General features: G+C 41.9%; 1 long non-coding RNA gene across 1 annotated transcript; it reads left to right on the plus strand.

Moving 5' to 3' along the window:
• The first annotated feature begins 15,373 nt into the window (after nucleotides 1–15,373).
• On the plus strand, nucleotides 15,374–18,045 carry LOC146548013 (uncharacterized). Its single transcript, XR_014890619.1, has 2 exons — nucleotides 15,374–15,471; nucleotides 17,877–18,045. It is a non-coding gene; the product is annotated as an uncharacterized LOC146548013 (long non-coding RNA).
• The last annotated feature ends 722 nt before the right edge of the window (nucleotides 18,046–18,767 follow it).

Below are 18,767 nucleotides of genomic sequence, written 5' to 3' on the forward strand. Positions count from 1 at the left end.
GAAAGATCAGTTGTCAAAAAGACATTTTATCGGTGGCAAATGTCACACACTTTAATATATATTATTGTGCTAAACGTCATATGTTACAGCGACAACATTGAGCTGCACAAATGATTTTCTCGCAGTAACATCGCGATAAGAAGACATGTTCGTTGATTACAGCACAGTGTAAAAGTGACAGAGAGCACACAGTGTGTTCGGACGATTTGGAAGTCCAACATTTTTGTGGTTTGGAGATTTTAACTTAAATATAGAAAACAAAAAACGTAAGCGTGTATGTGTCGTTACAGCATGTATAAAAAGGCCGTTTCTGAGGTGTAGGCTACTTTCGCTTAACAGCGTGTCTGAACTGCACTTGACTTGATCTCTGCTCATCTCCAGGCTTCAATTCTCATTCGGTAAGTTGGCTCGTTGGCTTTTGTATACTTCCAAGAAAGAGGGTGAACTCACTCTCCTGCCACACTTATACTCACATTCACATATACTCATATCCAGACATTGGCTTAAAAAACATGCTGGCATCATCTGGGTTCTGTGAGGATGCATATCATACATAAGTAATGCAAGTACTGCATGTCAGGATGGAGGCCTGTCTTTATTGATTTATGTTCAAATAAAGTTTATCTTTAATTCCACCTTCAGGGCATTTCAGTCGCTGAAGTCATCTTCACCACCTGCTCTTCCAGAATACGGACTCGTGCCTGAACACCTGCAGTTAACCAACCAAACACTGATCAGTAGAGCAAAAAAAGGTATATGTTGTCATTTTGAAAAATTCAAATTACAAGTTTTATAAATTTCTAATATAATAAATACATTTAGCAAAAATGTTGTCTCTTTGTGATCACATCTATTATCAATATCAGTGCTTACACAGCTGTGACGTGTATGAAGATAACATTTTTTTGTGACAGCTATTTCCTAACTGCATCCTTCAGGCCTGGTGGGTGTGGCCCTGCCAGGTGGTTGGCCATACCTGAAGACCATCACACAGCTGATCAAGCCTTGTCGGAGGAGCTACTTAAGAATGCGGTGGCGCTCTCTCTGACGCTGGATCATTGCGTGACTTCACGTTAGTCTCTCGGCCAGTCAGTACGGATAGTCTGCCGCATTGTATGTGTCTTACGGCTGCCTGTTTGTTATCTCCCCAGGAGAAGCGTGGAGACGAGAGGGCAGCGAGCACGGGGTGCTCAGACACTGAGGAGCGGAGACAAGGAACACTAGCACTGGGAAGAGGACATTTCACGGGAGTCGGGAACGCACTGCTTGCATTCAGAGCTCCGTGCCTGGCTCCTCCTTCCTCACATCCCCACGGTTGACGCTGGCCAACCGTGACAAATACCTTTTCTTAGATTCATTATTAGTTCAACATTGACAAATAGTAGTTGACTAATATCAGGAGCCAAAAAGAAAACAAAAAACAAACTAAATAAATATTTCAGACGCTGAAAATAAATTATTACGGTCGTTTAAATTTGCTGTCAGCAAGTTAGGTCTAATACATGTAGTCAATCTAATGAATCAATATTACATGTAAAAAGTACAGAACTGAAAATAAAACTAAAATATAACGGTAAATGAACTGGTTCTTGTATAAAACCTTTCTACTCTCTACAACTTGCCTCATTCATGCACTCACTTTTTTCTATGCTTTTTCTCTGTAAGTGCTTTCTATCTAACATTAATACGCATTCATCCTCCCGATGGATGCATCGGAGAGCAACTTGGGGTTAGCGTCTTGCCCAAGGATATTTGGCATGCAGGCTGGAGCAGGCGGGGATTGAACCAGCAACTTTCTGATTAGTAGGTTTCCTGCTCTACCTGAGCTACAGACACCCCAATTTGTGGTGCTCTGGAAACAACACGTTCTCATCCCAACAGGTAACGATGCTATGTGACAGATCATCGGTATGTGTAAATGTGTTTTTTGTTCTAATCATGAATTGCTTTGTAAAGCAAGACCTGATAGGGTTAAGGTTAAAGTTATGGTTAGAGTTAATGTTAGGGATAGGGCTGGAATGGACGGCTGGAGCCTCTCCTCCAAGTGTGTGTTACTGCCGCGATCAGCATTCTGTTGTATGCTTTTCTCTGTAAGCGCTTCGAGCCTGTACTTTTTTGCTTTAGCTGAGTAATGAAGTTGAATCAGTACTTTAACTTTCACTGGAACAATAGTATTTTTACTTCTACTTAAGAATGTCTGATCTTTTGCCAACTCTGGCCGTCTCTCAGTCTTGGAATACCCACTTGTTGTCCAGCGGTGTCCTGGGAATATGGGAACTAGACAGACTGGGGAAACAATGGGAGGAGACACAAAGATGGAATCACTTTTACCATCTTTTATGTATTTGCTGGTCGTCTTATTTCTTCTATTTTGCAAGCACAGTGTTGCAATCATTGTCTTTGTGGTACAATGACACAGGTAGAATGCAGGTGTTTTCATGTAACACGATGCCAGAAAGATGAGTAATGTGTTTTGAAGAGAAGATAAAACATCATGTTTGAACAAAGATAAGCAGCAGACACGTCTGTGTGTGAGTTATTCAGGTTCAGTAAGAAGGTAATATGTCTGCAGAATTTGTAATTCTTATGAAGATATTGCTTGTACAATAAATAAAATCCCTTTAACTTCTTCTGGAGAGTGTCTTTATATATTTAGTCATTTTGGGGCGATCCTTTATTTAGTACTAACTCTAGTCGGGGATATATATCAGAGTTTACTTTCAGATATGAGCATTGTGTTTCCTGTGGATGAATGAATGAATTATTTATTTATGTAATTTTTGAAAGACTGGCTCATGTAAAATCTCTGAAAGTATGACACAGCTCTCCTGTTACACTTTATGGACTCCTGAGCTTCACCATGAGGGCCTGTCTTTATTCACTGAAATCCACTTTTATAATGAATTCACAGTAATCACTGACACCTTCAGAGCATTACATTCATTAAAGACGTCTTCTACACCTACTCTTCCAGACGACCGACACATACTTCAACCACTGCAGGTTAACCAGCCACTCATCAGTAAAGCAAAAACTAAATGTAAATGTCCTCATGTGGAAAAGACTGAAACACAACTCCCACATATCACTAATGTAACAGATCCATTTAGGGAGAGTGAGAACACTAGGCTGGATGTGTTTTAATGCAGGAACATTCATCATGTCTTGAGTTCAACAAATCATTTACATTGAATATGTGAGCTGGATGGTTACACGATACAATGTGATTGTCAACAATAACTGCAATGAACGCTGGTTTGAGGGCGGAGTCAAGGAGGCCATTTACGTGAAAAGGGAAAGACCCTCTCTGAATCAAGGAGGGGGCCTAAGGGTACATCTGTCACCATCTTACAATGCTGTGATTGCAGCCGTTCTCCAACTCTCTGTGAATGGTACTCAAGACCATTGATCAGTGGTTGTTGATCAATGGTCATGAGAATTTGCATAATCATGATTAAGGAACTGACCTCCCAGCCCATTGTTCCTTCAGTCGGCTGGTTTCTCTGACTGAAAACGCTACGTCCAGAAGAACAGGATCAACTTTTGGAGATTTACTTCCCTGGATGATTGAGCACGCATCAAGACCTTTAATCAGGCCAACAAATATCTTGTACTCAATTTTAGCAGCAGCCATTGTGACACTGATGATAAAACTTGTGTAAAAGTGCGAAGCTGTAAAAAAGTAATTATAAAAAAGCATTTTTGTAGCTGAATGTTACTGGATAGCTGTTTCATCTGTAACACATCAAAATAACCTGCTAAGGTTTAATAGGCTATAAGGAACACACTCACTTCCTGAGCCCTGGGCAATAAGAGACGTTTTGTGTTTTATAATTTATTGATATGTTTGATCCTTTCTGACCTGCGTTAATGAAGCAGTCATTAGAGCACCATGTCCGCTATAATAGTTCTGTAGTTTGATGCTTGAGTCGTTGCAGACTTGTTGAAACTCCCTCACCCGTCAAAGCAGCGTCTTTGTTATTGGAGTCCAGCAGATGGCAGTGTTTCACTGTCTGACGGCTGTCTGAAGCTTCAGCTGGTTTATCCGTTTGCTATGTTTGCCATGTTACAGTGGGGAGGAAAAACTCCTTTTTGACAGGAATATCTAGACATGAGTGATTACTGCAGTGGGGCACTATCTGTGCTATCTATAAGAAATGTTAGCAACAATAAAACTCTGAGGATCAGGGCTCCATTTCACTCCAGTGTTCAGTGGCATTTTAAAAGAGTGAATACCGACGCTGAATGTCTTTGTAAAGCAAAAGCACTTTGTTAGCCTTTACAGAGCAAAGCTATGGATCAATGTGCAGTGAAGAAAAATCCAGGTGGCCAGTCTGTCCTTTCCTAACCAATCACAGAGCTCCTTACATTGTTGCGCTGGAGAATAACTAAATATAATATAAAGATGATATTGAAAATAATCTTTTGTAGAGTCACTACTTAGTGGGCAGAGGACAGTTATCACTTTGCTGGATGCTTTAAAGTCGCATGTTCTGTATTTGCTGTATGCAGATTAACAGGATATTAACAGATTAACAGCTTTCATTAGACTTCATATGATAATCCAGGGCTCTAGACTAACTTTTTGACATGGGCGCACCGGTACGCCTAACTTTAAAAATTTAGGCGTACCGGCACAAAAGTTAGGCGCACTCAAATTTTTCAACCGCATCGCTTAACACCGCAGTTTTACATGTGCACTTTCTTTGGGGGGAGAAGTCCATACAGACAATATTAATTTCTAAATTATTAACTAACAAACTTGTGCTTAAAGTGCTTTGTCAATATTGTAGAAAATGTTAAAAACTTAATCATCATCTTGGCCTCCTCTGACGACCTGTTTGCTGCTGTCTGCTGCTGAAAGGCCGTGGGGAGAGGGGACACTTGGGCAGTGCATTTACTGCAGCATATAATGTGCTTTTTCAGCATTCAAATATTGATGGCACCGTGTCAGAGCACTGGCTATGAATTTCAGACAGATCAGGCCTTAACTTAACAAAAAAGTTATCAATAGTTCTTTTCATCTTTTCTTATTACCCACAGCTACAGTACATCCACTTCTCTCAGGCCTAGGCTGCTCACTAGGGCTGAGTATCATCACTGATTTCTATAATCCATTCAATTCCGGTTCTCAAAGTCCTGATTTGATTCAATTTAGCCTCAGACAGTCAGAAATATTATAATTCTGATCATTTATCAGTACTGATACACATGAGACTTCATCAGAATTGTGAAAATCACAGCAGATGCCTTTGTGTGAAAGTAACTGAGAATAAAACACAGGAAAACATGAAGGAGATTTTCCTGGTCTGGCTTTTTATAGCAGATAACCTTAAAAATATTCTGCAATTTTGCATAATTTTAAGAAATTTACATTTCTTCAGTATTGAACAGCAGAAATTAGGCTTTCTTGTCCGAGGTCATTTAAGTGAAAAAAGAAAAAGCGCTGTAAACAACGCTAGACTGGTGGGTAATAAGCGAATGAATAATGCAGAAAACAGATTTGAGACGGGAAACTGTTCCTGAAGTACAGAGAGAGAGAGAGCTGTGCAGGAAGTGTGATTTTTATCGTGGTGGAAGCAAAACAGCAAAAGTCAGAGGGAATTCATGACGACATTGATCAAATGTGAAGCGCAGTTTGCTGCTTCTTTTGCTGCAGGCTCGGTGAATTTTGGTTGGAGAGAGGCAAAACCTGCAGCTCAGAATCAGCGCAAAAAGACGTAAACACAGCGCGGACCCGAAGAATCGCTAAGCTCCGACAGCGTGTCCGTGTTCAGGCCGTCGGGTGAGAAAGCCGAGAAAGACGAAGCTGATTCTGATGTGTTGGGTCCGCTCCGTGTTTAGGTCTTTGTGTGGAATCCGTTAATGAATTGATATCGCTTTATTCAAGCTACTCACCTCTCTCTTCCACCTGCACTTTCAACTGGACCACGGCCAATCAGAGAGGTCCCGCCCCTGACTATCTCTGATTGGTTTAGTCCACGATAGGGGCATAATGTGTGTCTGTTGTTGACCACACGGAGAGTTACAGAGATTTTTTTTTTGTTACCGGAACAGTTGGTCGCACCTGTGCGACCAAATATTTATTTTTAGTCGCACCACTGAAAAATTTGGTCGCATTTGCGACCAAATTGGTCGCACTCTAGAGCCCTGTAATCAGATAAGATAGAACTTTATTAATCCCTTGGGTGGGTTCCTCTGGGAAATTCGGTTTCCAAAAGCACAGCACCGACAGAAGTTACAGTTACAGAATGTTATATATATACATACATACACACACATATATAAATACAGAGACAAATATAAATAAAAATAAAATATACGAAGGGGATAAATAGAATAAATAGGAATAAAAAATAAAAATACAAGTGAATTGCACATTTCAAGTATTGAGGTCTATTTGCACCATTGACTATTAACAAAAGTATTGCACAAAGGTATTGCACAGTGAGGTGAAGAGGCACTACAGCTTAGTTGTTCCCCCCTCCTTTGTCCTCCTGTCTCCCCTCCCTCTCCCCTCCAGAGTGGAGTTAAACAGTCTGATGGCGTGTGGGACAAAGGAGTTTTTAAGTCTGTTAGTTCTTGTCTTGGGGAGAAGCAACCTGTCACTGAACAGACTCTTCTGGTTGTTAATGGCCGTGTGCAGAGCAGCATTGTTCATAATGTCCAGCAGTTTTTTTAGTGTCCTTTTCTCTGCCACTGTCACCAGAGTGTCCAGCTTCATGCCAACCACAGAGCTAGCCCTCCTGATCAGTTTCTCCAGCCTGCGTGAGTCCTTCTTTGCTGTGCTGCTCCCCCAGCACACCACAGCATAGAAAAGTACTCCAGCAACCACTGACTGGTAAAACATCCTCAGGAGCTTCCTGCAGATGTTAAAAGACCTCAGCCTCCTGAGGAAGTACAGTCGGCTTTGGGCTTTTTTATACAGGTGCTCTGTGTTGCATGACCAGTCCAGTTTATTGTCCACCCACAGCCCGAGGTACTTGTACTTGTTGACCACCTCCTCCCCCTCTATCTGAACCGGCAGTGGACCTTCTCTGGACCTTCCGAAGTCCACAACCAGTTCCTTGGTCTTTGAGGTGTTGAGTTGCAGGTGGTTTGTGCAACTCAACACCTCAACAGTGAAGTGTTTCTCTTTCAGTGTTTATTCTTGGACATGGATATGCATATACATGGATTTTATTAAAATATGAAATTATTGTGTAAATAACGCTACATGTTAGATCAAAAGTTAGTAGAATTACAAAGGGTTTGTAGATTGTAAATGCAAAATGAGTTTGATTAGCCTGTAGAAACACAAAAGAGAGTAACAGGAAGTGTGTGTGTGACAGGACCTTTGCATGCCTATAGAAGGAGTGAGCACCCAGAGAGAAAAACAGAAGAGACAGACTCTAGCCAGATGAAGCAATGGAGGCTTTAAGAAAAGACATGAAAATGATATTAATGGTATGGTTTAGTGTGTTAATATAGGCCACAAATAGATAAAGGTGGACTTTCCTCAACCTAGAATTTTGAGCATAGCAGCAAAACCATAGATTTAACATAATTGGGAAAAAACAAGCCAAAGTTTGGCTTAAAATTTTACAGCTTGACCTCCCACTTATCCCGATCCTGAGAAGAAGCTCAAAGGACAGTCAATCTCCTGATGAAGACCAACAGAGCATCGTGAACCTGAAGAATTAACAGCAGGCTGGTAAGAACAGTGTGACATAACTGTTTAAAGGCACTGAATGTGATATTTTGCCTGGCTGGGACTTAATCTACAAGGAAAATACTGAAAGGAAACGGAGAAGAAACAGATTGTGTTTGCTGGAGATTTAAGACAACAAAGGACACTTTGAGAAGGGTACAGGGGCCAGTGGGAAGGTGAAGCCCAGAGGAGTATAATTGGGTTGAAATTGAAGCCTGAAAAAGGCCCAACAGAGACTGTACTTCCTGAGAATTCTCAGGAGGAATAACATCACACAGAGACTGCTGGTGTCCTTCTACAGAGCCACCATTGAGAGTGTTCTAACTTACTGCATATGTATTTGGTACACTAGCTGCACAGGGGCTCAGAGGAAAGCACTCCAAGGGATCATTAACACCGCCCAAAAGATCACTGGCTGCCCTCTCCCCACACTGGACGTTCTACACAACGCCCACTGTTTTAAAAAGGCCCAAAACATCATAAAAGACACCTCACATCCTGGCCACTCCCTGTTCGAACTGTTGCCCTCAGGCAGACGGTACAGGGCAATCAGAGCAAGGACTAATAGACTCAAACACAGTTGTTATCCAACTGCAATAACACATCTGAATACTACAAAAAAAATGTCCATCACGCCACTCTTGTGTTAATCTATGCACGGTCTGAAGCATGTGTGTGGGAATGTATGTGAATGTTTTACTGTTACATCTTATTAGTATTTTAAGTATTCTATCTATTTTATTTATTGAATTTTATTGTTTTATTTATATTTTGATATTGCTAGGGATGATGCAATGATCGGGGACCATTCTTCATTTCGTTGTTCTCGTGACAATGACAATAAAGTTTCTGATTCTGATTCTGAACTCATGATGGTGTTTAGAGATGTCCACCAGAGCACAACAAAGAGTCTCTTGCAGATTAAACCCAGGCGATAAGGTCCATACCAAGTACTCCTAATGACGCCAACAGTTTGCAAAATCGCTGAGAGGCCCTTTTGGATCCACCAGAGCCATTGCAAAAAAGTGGAAGTGAGTGACAGCATAACCTAAAAGACACCACCACCCCGACTCTTTGGTGATCTACAGGTGAAGGGAGGGCTGATTGGGTATATCCCGCCTTCTACTTCTCACCTGTAGTCTACTCACCAGAGAAATCGGTGTGTCTGGTCATCATGAAGATTATTCTGTTTACCACCTTGGCCTTGCTGCTTACAGCATGGACTCTGATGCACTTAATGGATCAAGAAGCCAACTTGTATAGAAGGACATGGACATATGACAATTCACACCTGGTCGAAGTGACACAGGACCACATCCATCCCTGGATGAAAAACGCCTGATACAGATATATATGCTCACACATGCCTACTACAACGCAGCATGCTATATTATATGGCAAACCTATGAATATGACTCAAGTGACATGCGCAGCAAGCTTTGCCAATCTAGATTATCAATATTCAGGAATTGTCCTAACCACAGCGACCCCCTGACTATGGGACTATCGTTTTGGGCTGTTTTTAAATGCATCGACCACCATCAACAAAGAGCAACTTCTCCTCACACTTGTCCAGCTGTCAAACTCTGAAAGAGTTACAGTTTCACCACTGAGCACTTTGAATGGTTATTCTTTTATTTAAAAGCACTTATTCTAGCTGCATCATCAATACGACAAAAACTGTGACTTCAACAAAAATGTATCTAAAAATATTTAGGGGGAAATGTTCCTACACCCCTCATGTAAACGTTACACCTCCAAAAGGGAGAAATAATCAGAATAAGGCGTAATCATTGTCTTGATAATAATGACCATGAAAATGAAACTAGGCCTACCTTTAGTTCAGCACACTCAGTGTTGCATAAAGACATGCGAACATGCCATCATCCATTCTGGAGCCTACTTTTAAAAAGAGCGAGCTGTTTATTCTGGCTGAGTAGCAAACAGAACCAACCATGACAACCTAAACTGGGAAAACACTCGGAAACCTTGAACACTGGGAATATGGAGACACAGGGGGTAGGTGAACAGACACTCTGACAAAGGACAGAGGAAAACAGAGACAATATATATAAGACAAGAAGTAACACAGACACCCTTTTCGGTGACAAAAAAGAGAAAATATCCAGTGAAAGGCAGTTCTCTTGGAAAAACTGCCTTATTGATGTCAACGGTCAGAGAAAAATGTCTGATAGGAAGGCAACCGTAGCTCATACAACCATTTGTTGCAACCAAAGAATACAGAAGAGCGTTTTGGTCAGCTAAGAACAGGAAATTGAAGCTACAGTTCTCAAAATTTGACATGAGAAGATTGGATAAATGTTGCCTGGTCTGATGAGTCTTGATTTCTGCTCTGACATGCAGATGGTCGGGTCAGAATTTGGCATAAATAGCATGAAAGGATGGATCCATGCTGCCTTATGTCAGCTGTGCAGACTAGTGGTGGTGGTGTCACTGTGGGGGGGAGGGGCGGTATTTTCTTGCTGAAACGTTACATAGTGTGTGTGTGTGTGTGTGTGTGTGTGTGTGTGTGTGTGTGAGAGAGAGAGAGAGAACAACTTGAAACAAACTGCAGCAATAAGGGCAAACTAGTGCACAGTTATGTTTACGTGAGCGTTATTTTGTATGCATTTGTACAGTTCCATAACTGTGAGAATACATTGATAGCATTTAACTCTAGTAACAGGCATTTGTACCAGTAAGCATGAAAAAGTAGGGAAAAGAACTAGTATGTAAGCACTGACTAGTACTGTAAAGTATATGTGTATATAGGTCAATCGTGGCTCAAGAGTTCGCAGTTCATCCTGTAATTGGAAGGTTGCCAGATTGAGCCCCGCCTCCGACAGTCTCGGTCGTTGTGTCCCGGGGCAGGACACTTCACCCGTTGCCTACTGGTGGTGGTCAGAGGGCCCGGTGGCGCCAGTGTCCGGCAGCCTCGCCTCTGTCAGTGCGCCCCAGGGCAGCTGTGGCTACAATGTAGCTGCCATCACCAGTGTGTGAATGTGTGAATGACTGAATGTAGTGTAAAGCTCTTTGGGGTCCTTGGGGACTAAGTAAAGCGCTGTACAAGTACAGGCCATTTACTGTGCATGTGTTTATGCTCAAGTGTATGAATAAATTAGTCAGTTTTAAACAGTTGCAATTTAAACAGTAGAAGAGTGGCACTATATTTATATATTTATAAAGAATTTCAAACAACAATTAATTGATGCTCAAAGCAGGTTTATTTAATTAATATCCAGATTTCCAATTAGTTCCGAATTGATTCAGCAGCAAATCACATCACCAGTCACTTCAAGGCTGTATGTATTATTGTAAGGTAGACCCTACAATAATACATACAGAGAACCCAACAATCATATGACCCCCTATGAGCAAGCACTTTGGCGACAGTGGGAAGGAAAAACTCCCTTTTTACAGGAAGAAACCTCCGGCAGAACCAGGCTCAGGTCGGGGCGGCCATCTGCTGCGACCGGTTGGGGTGAGAGACTGAAGACGTTTGTTGTAGGTCTGATTGAAGGACTGATGTGATGGTAAGTTGTCTGCTGCTCAGCTTTGAATATTGAGAGATTAGTTGATGGATTTCAAGCCAAATTGTGCCCAAGTTTAAGACCACATTCATTGGTTGTTTTTGTTGATGTTATTGTTTTGGGCTTTTTTTCCACAAGAATTTCTAGCTCCCCTAGAATTCTGGCCACCCAAACGATGATTGCTGCTGAGAGAACACAAGGTTTTGTCCCCCTGTACTATTCATGTCAGTGCAGGGGGTTCTCCTTGAGAGGCCAGGGTGGAAAAAGGGATGCTTCAGAACCTCCGAGGGTGTTATGCGCTGATTTGCATCCAAGGCCAACATTTCTTTGATTAGCCTTACAAATAATGTTTGGCCATTTTCCGGTCCTCGCCTAACTTTCAGCAGTTGTTCGAGGTCATCGAGACACTTAAGTTTTATATATCGAGTTTCCTTGGATCGATAATCTGTCTCGTATTGAAATTGTTCTTGGGTCTTAAATGTCCAGCGCTGTTTGTTGTAGTTATCCTCGATGAAGTAGCAGTCAGTGTACAGGCCAGACTCTAGGAGATGATCTGGTAGCTGACCCTGGGTTTCAATTATGAATTTTAAAACATCATAATCGTCTTCCCCAGGATAGAGAGGCACCCCTGTAGCAAGCTCCACAGCTACCAGCCCCAGAGACCACATGTCGATTGCTTCGTGGTATGGAATGCCAAGCATAACCTCAGGTGCACAATAACCAGTTGTCCCCACACAGTCACCAGGAATCACTGCAGAAGCAGGACATGCGAGGCCAAAGTCTATGAGTTTGACTTTGACGGGAGACTCACTGCGGTTCACAACCATGATGTTTCCAGGTTTGAGGTCAGCATGCACTATTCCCACAGAACCCAGGTGGAACAGAGCATTTGCGAGCTGATGCAAAATTGGCCTGAGTTCTCTCATTGGGAGACCTCGGTTATTCCGGTCCCCAATGTAGTCCCACAGGCTTTGGTCGAGCAATTCAAAATTCAAGCAAATGCGCTGTCCATCGAGGAAATAGTCGTTCCATTCCACAATGTTGCACCTGTCTGGATCCAAGCGTCGTAGCTGCTCCAGGATGAAAATTTCCAGTTTTGCCTGGAGCAGAATTTCAGGGTCGCTCTTGTTGACTTTAACAGCAACAGTTTTGTTGTTTTTTGTATCGCGACATCTGGTTACAACACCAAAGCTTCCTTCTCCAAGGAAAGCCTCCACCATGTGGTGATCTCCCAAAATGGTCCCTTTAGATATTCCAAGCTCATCTGAGCCGAAGGATGGGTTGGCTGACATGGTGTAAAGTTTGCGCTGTGAATTGGTGAGAAACAAAACTGAACTTGTTTTGGTTTCTCTCGTAAATTGCTCTCAAATCTTCTCAAAAGGGTTTTAGTTGCTGCAGGTCAACGTCCGTTAAGCATAAAGTAACAGGTGAGCGCTCCTATTTATAGGTTTTCGGATCAAAGCAAAGTTATGATGTCAGAAAGGATCAAAGCAAAGTTACCACGTCACAAGCGATCGAAGCGATTCTAATATGTGCGCATGCGCACATATGAGAAGCGATCGAAGGGATTCTAATATGTGCGCATGCGCACATATGAGAAGCGATGGAAGGGTTCTAATATGTGCGCATGCGCACATATTAGAAGCGATGGAAGGGATTCTAATATGTGCGCATGCGCATACACGTGCTTGCTTGTGTAATATTGTTCACAGTAAACTTGACCCTAATCAATTTAATATCAGTCAATCAAAGAAAATGTTAGTTTTGGAAAATTTTAAAATGACATAACTGACAGTTAAAACATTTTTTGTTCATGTATTTGTATTTGTATTGTCTTCGGGGTTTTTTTTTGCATACCATGTCAAGCTTTTCTGTATATAGTCATGTCGTAGATTTCGGAGCAAACAAGAAATTGAATTGGATTTTAATATTGCAGTGCTTGGATTTCGGATTTGGTGCTTAAAACTTCTTGAAACTGTAACCGTATTTCATTCACCACAAAGAACTATCTGATTGAATAGTTTTCTTATCAGATAGAGAAATAAAACGAGTCGCAAAGTCTAAAAGCAACATTTCTCTGCCTGGGCTGTACCTCTGCACGTTAGTCTGTTTCAGTGTGTGACCCCCCACCCCCTCCCTGATCAGTCGGGGGTGAGTGCGCTAATGTGCCTGGAGGCCGTTTTAATGAGTGTTTGCTGGAAAACGAAAAATACAAGAAGGATTTGTACGTTTTCACAACGGGGGAGTTTGCGTAAGTACTAGTAAATAATTGTCTCGAGTGTGTACGTTACACATGTTATTTGTTTAAAATTGGTATTATTATTTTGCTAGCTAGCAAACTCGCGGGATAAAGGATTGAAGTGCACTCAGTGCGATACAATACGGTGGCGCTATTCTAACAGTTAGTTATTGCAGGGTAACTTGTAGAATATGCTGTGAATTGAACCAAGATTACACAGCAGTAGCAGTAATACGAGTTACTTCCCTCAAGTGAAAGCGTTAAACGTTAGCCCGATGCTTAACTAGCCAACGTCAGGCTTTCTGATTGAAGGCTAAAAGCGACGTTGTCACCAAGTAAACAGAATATTGATGATATTTTTGTGTATCGCTGCAGCCTTTTCAAGTATTAACCTGGTGTCTTTGGGAACAGCTTAGGGGGAAATGACGGTAATATGACTGAACCATATGGGAAGAAAGAATAGGCACTTTTTGTGCTAGCGAAGTTTCCTCGCTTTCATTCAAAATCTGTTTATCATTAAACAATTGAAACATAATGGCTTCGAGCTGACATTGAGGCCTGTGGGGCACTATCAGCCACTGAGACAGTAGACAAGTGACTATTTCACACTTTAAGGCTGCCTGTTTATTTAAGGGAGATGAACAGTACATTCTAACTGTACATAATAATATCAATGATGATAGATTAAATAAATGGGTTTTTGAAAGACGCTTGTGCATTTTTAAAGTCTAAAGTGTTGAATTGATCTGAGTATGTCATGTGTTCAAAGCCTCTCCCAGTCAGTGCTGTTCTCTATGCCTGTCTTACTCTACATGATGTTATTAGCACAAACACTTTAAAGGTGATAATTAGGTCTACAACAATAACACAGACTGCAATGTAGTTAAGCGTCTTACAGTTAGTTTTGAATGAATGAACTTAAAAAACAACACAAGCAAAGATCTGTCTCCTCCTGTTTTTTGTGTCACATAAGAAAGAAGCATCAATATCTGATGAGAAGACTTATTAATTTGGCCTTTCACGTGGTCTTACTCAGGTGATGCGAAGTGAAATATGCATCCTTTTTATGGTAATGTGCTGGAAAATGTTGAAAATGGACATTAAACGTGCTTACAAAGTGCTTGAATTTGACCCTGAAAGGTGTATGAAGCCAGAAAAAGTCACACTTGGAGTAAAAACCTCTCATAGCAAGTTAATCATATTCAATTGATTTGATGCTTTCAGCACAAAATTTAGCCACACAGTCAGGACAGCGTCTGCTTTACCTTCATCGGTAAACGTGTTTATGCAGTACATAGTAACAGTGTGGCTGAGTCCTCTGGTTCAAATCAGTTCCAGTACATTTGGAGATGTAAGTCTTAACCTTTCACATGCATCGGGAAGGAAAAAACATTTAATCTTCACAGTACTGCCGAAGTGCAGCGATACATTGTGAAGTGCACATTTGCATTTGTCATACAGTACCGAGCAAAAGTCTTGAACCACCCCCTTATTTTTTCGTGTTTTGCCAGGTCAGTCTGTGTTAACGGTGTTATTAACTGCATTCTTCAACTAAAGAAGTGAGAACAAATGATGTGGGCTTTTGTTTTTTTGCAATAGGCTGCAAGTAAATGTGTACAGATACAATTTAAAATTGGTTCTTTGTTAAGTTTTGTGGTCCTTTCCGTGACTTAGGTGTCTGTTTATGTTTGAATGATTCAGAGATTAGTGTGAAGGGTCTTAACAGACAAAAAGTGGTCAAATACAAGCCCTGGATTAAAAATCAGAAACACTTTAAAAAGCCTGGAGAGCTATTCCTTAATACCACTTTAAAGATTACAGGGAAGTCCGGATCCCTGGAAGCAAATGAGGGATGGCTCAAGACTTTTGCACAGTGCTGTACATGTCATGTTCCCTGTTTTATAGCTCAGCTCAAACTGACACGTTCTCACTAACTGCTTCTCATTTTCTCCACAGTAAACTTTGACCACTTCCAGATACTGCGGGCCATCGGGAAAGGAAGCTTTGGAAAGGTAATGCAGCCTCCATTTTTCACGCCACTTGTATATTGTTTGCCCTTAATTACCCACCACGGTCGTCATCTCTAAAGAATCAGTGCAAGCGAAGCGAAATGTGCTGGGATTACACTTTAGTTCTCGTGTGCTGCTGTTATTTAATAACAGTTATAAATGCAGCTGATGTAATTATTTCTATAAAGTCAGTTAGAGGAGAGCCGATTTCTATTTCATCTCACTCAATCTAGGTGGGAATTTTGACCCCACGTCTCAATTTAATTACACAGCAGCAAAATTCTGCGGCTCTATTTGTCATCGCGCTCAACGGTTGGGCTGAAGGCAGGAGGAGAACTTAGTGTGTGTGTGATACACAATTGGGGCTGCAGAGATTGGAATAGTTTACCTTCATTTTAAATATCACTGCCCTGTGCACATTGTTGGCTTTAAAATTCAAACTTAAAGAGTTTGTAAGTAAACTGGCTGAGATGAGACAGACGATGCACCGGGTCCTCGTCTGAGTGCTGGCTTTCAGTTGTGCTGTTTCTCTTGCCCAGCCATGCACACACAGACACTGTGCTACACTTACACAGTGAGACAGATGCTCACAGAGACGTCCAGATACATTTTGTCCTTGCTGGAGGTCACCTTGTGTTTTTTGGCCCACTGTGGCCTCACACCGAGCTCCTGCTGTTTTTTGAACACTTTAACAGCACCAGTCTTTAGCTTCCTGTTGAACACACTTAAGTGGGGGAGGTGTTATTATTAGTGGTAAATGATTTGTGTATTTGTTGGATGCACCTCAGAGCAACAGGAAACATGACACGACACGCTCCAGTAACCTGCAGTCTTTACAGTGAGGACACACAAACATTAACCCTCTGCTCCTTACAGAAACTCTCTAAATCCTGTAAGTTTCTTGACTGCCACTTGGAAAGTTGAAACTTCAGCTCCCTCCACAGATTTTCTACAGTACTGATGTCTGGAGACTGACTAGACCACTCCGTGATCTTATAGCACTTCTCCATTAGTACATACTCAGATCAGCTTGCTGTGACTCATTTTCCATTACAATCAAGTACCACCTAATGTGCGTGGGGTCATTACAGCAAAGCGGCCCGATGTCCATGTTGTCATTTATGAGCAACACGAATGCCACAACAAAGGAAGACGTCGCAGCGATGATGTATCTGTGGCTTTTTGTCACACTTGGAAACCACGGTGTTGTGCAGCTATTTGCCTTGTTGCAGGGTTTTAAAAAAACTGCAGTTTTGATTTTAGTGAAAGACAAAAGCCAATCCGTGGCCTGCAGTCTGACGATGTCACATTTCCTGACTGCTTGGAACCCCGACTAAGTCGTCCTGTAGCCCACATCATAATGTTTCCATCTCTCTGCTTGACTGTGGGGATGCTATTTTTTGCATCACACTCCTATTTCAAAAGGTCAGTTAAAGCCACATAATTTCGTTTCATCTCCCCACAGCACTTTCTCCAAAGTCTTCCCTGAATCATTTAGATGTTCACTGGCACTTGAGATGGGCCTATACATGTTTCTCCTTGAACAGGTAGCTACCCTATGTTAGCCTAGCTTTCTATCACTGATGCTCTGTGTGTATGCTGCTGCCTCTCGTCTCGTGTTACTTAAAAAATTAACCCCACAGCTTCAATAACCGTATCTAAAAATCTCTCATTGAAAGTTACGGTTGTAGGTTTGGAAACATTTTGGGGTAGCCAGTGTTAAATAGAGACAGTGCCACATTCTTTATCTAGTCATTGTAATGAAAGAAGCACATTAAAAACTATATGAGAGTTTGCTTTTAACAAGCATGTAATGACTCTACTTAAAAACTGAAAGTAGCATTTTGTGGATGTTTTCCCTGCTGCCCGATCCCATCAGTCTCTTAAAGCATCATTTTTTATGCGCCCTGGCGTGACAGAGGTTTCATGGCGCTACAGGTTACCTGAGCACATCAGGTATATTACGGTTGAAAACGAGTGCCCGGCCTTCCAGTGGGTGGTCGACCCCTCGTGCACAGCTCAGGAGTCTAAACGACCCAGCAGTTATGGACATGTGTGTTTTTGGTGTGCTGTCCCTCCTTCTCCCTGCTTGCAGGTGTGTGTGTGTGTGTGTGTGTGTGTGTGTGTGTGTGTGTGTGTGTGTGTGTGTGTGTGTGCCGGAGTTTCTGAGAGCACCTGTTTACAGGCACCTTCAGGCCTGGTGGGTGTGGCCCTGCCAGGTGGTTGGCCACACCTGAAGACCATCACACAGCTGATCAAGCCTTGTCGGAGGAGCTACTTAAGAATGCGGTGGCGCTCTCTCTGACGCTGGATCATTGCGTGACTTCACGTTAGTCTCTCGGCCAGTCAGTACGGATAGTCTGCCGCATTGTATGTGTCTTACGGCTGCCTGTTTGTTATCTCCCCAGGAGAAGCGTGGAGACGAGAGGGCAGCGAGCACGGGGTGCTCAGACACTGAGGAGCGGAGACAAGGAACACTAGCACTGGGAAGAGGACATTTCACGGGAGTCGGGAACGCACTGCGGATTTATTGTTATTTTCCATTCACTGTAAATAAACGCACTGCTTGCATTCAGAGCTCCGTGCCTGGCTCCTCCTTCCTCACATCCCCACGGTTGACGCTGGACAACCGTGACAAATAGCTGTTCTTAGATTCATTATTAGTTCAACATTGACAAATAGTAGTTGACTAATATCAAGAGCCAAAAAGAAAACAAAAAACAAACTAAATAAATATTTCAGACGCTGAAAATAAATTATTACGGTCGTTTAAATTTGCTGTCAGCAAGTTAGGTCTAATACATGTAGTCAATCTAATGAATCAATATTACATGTAAAAAGTACAGAACTGAAAATGAAACTAAAATATAACGGTAAATGAACTGGTTCTTGTATAAAACCTTTCTACTCTCTACAACTTGCCTCATTCATGCACTCACTTTTTTCTATGCTTTTTCTCTGTAAGTGCTTTCTATCTAACATTAATACACATTCATCCTCCCGATGGATGCATCGGAGAGCAACTTGGGGTTAGCATCTTGCCCAAGGATATTTGGCATGCAGGCTGGAGCAGGCGGGGATTGAACCAGCAACTTTCTGATTAGTAGGTTTCCTGCTCTACCTGAGCTACAGACACCCCAATTTGTGGTGTTCTGGAAACAACACGTTCTCATCCCAACAGGTAACGATGCTATGTGACAAATCATCGGTATGTGTAAATGTGTTTTTTATTCTGATCATGAATCGCTTTGTAAAACAAGACCTGATAGGGTTAAGGTTAAAGTTATGGTTAGAGTTAA

The sequence above is a fragment of the Mchenga conophoros genome, linkage group LG23, assembly GCF_057382185.1.
Source record: "Mchenga conophoros isolate Kocher_MC1m ecotype Shallow Benthic linkage group LG23, M_conophoros_male_GT1.1, whole genome shotgun sequence".
Lineage (NCBI taxonomy): Eukaryota > Metazoa > Chordata > Actinopteri > Cichliformes > Cichlidae > Mchenga > Mchenga conophoros.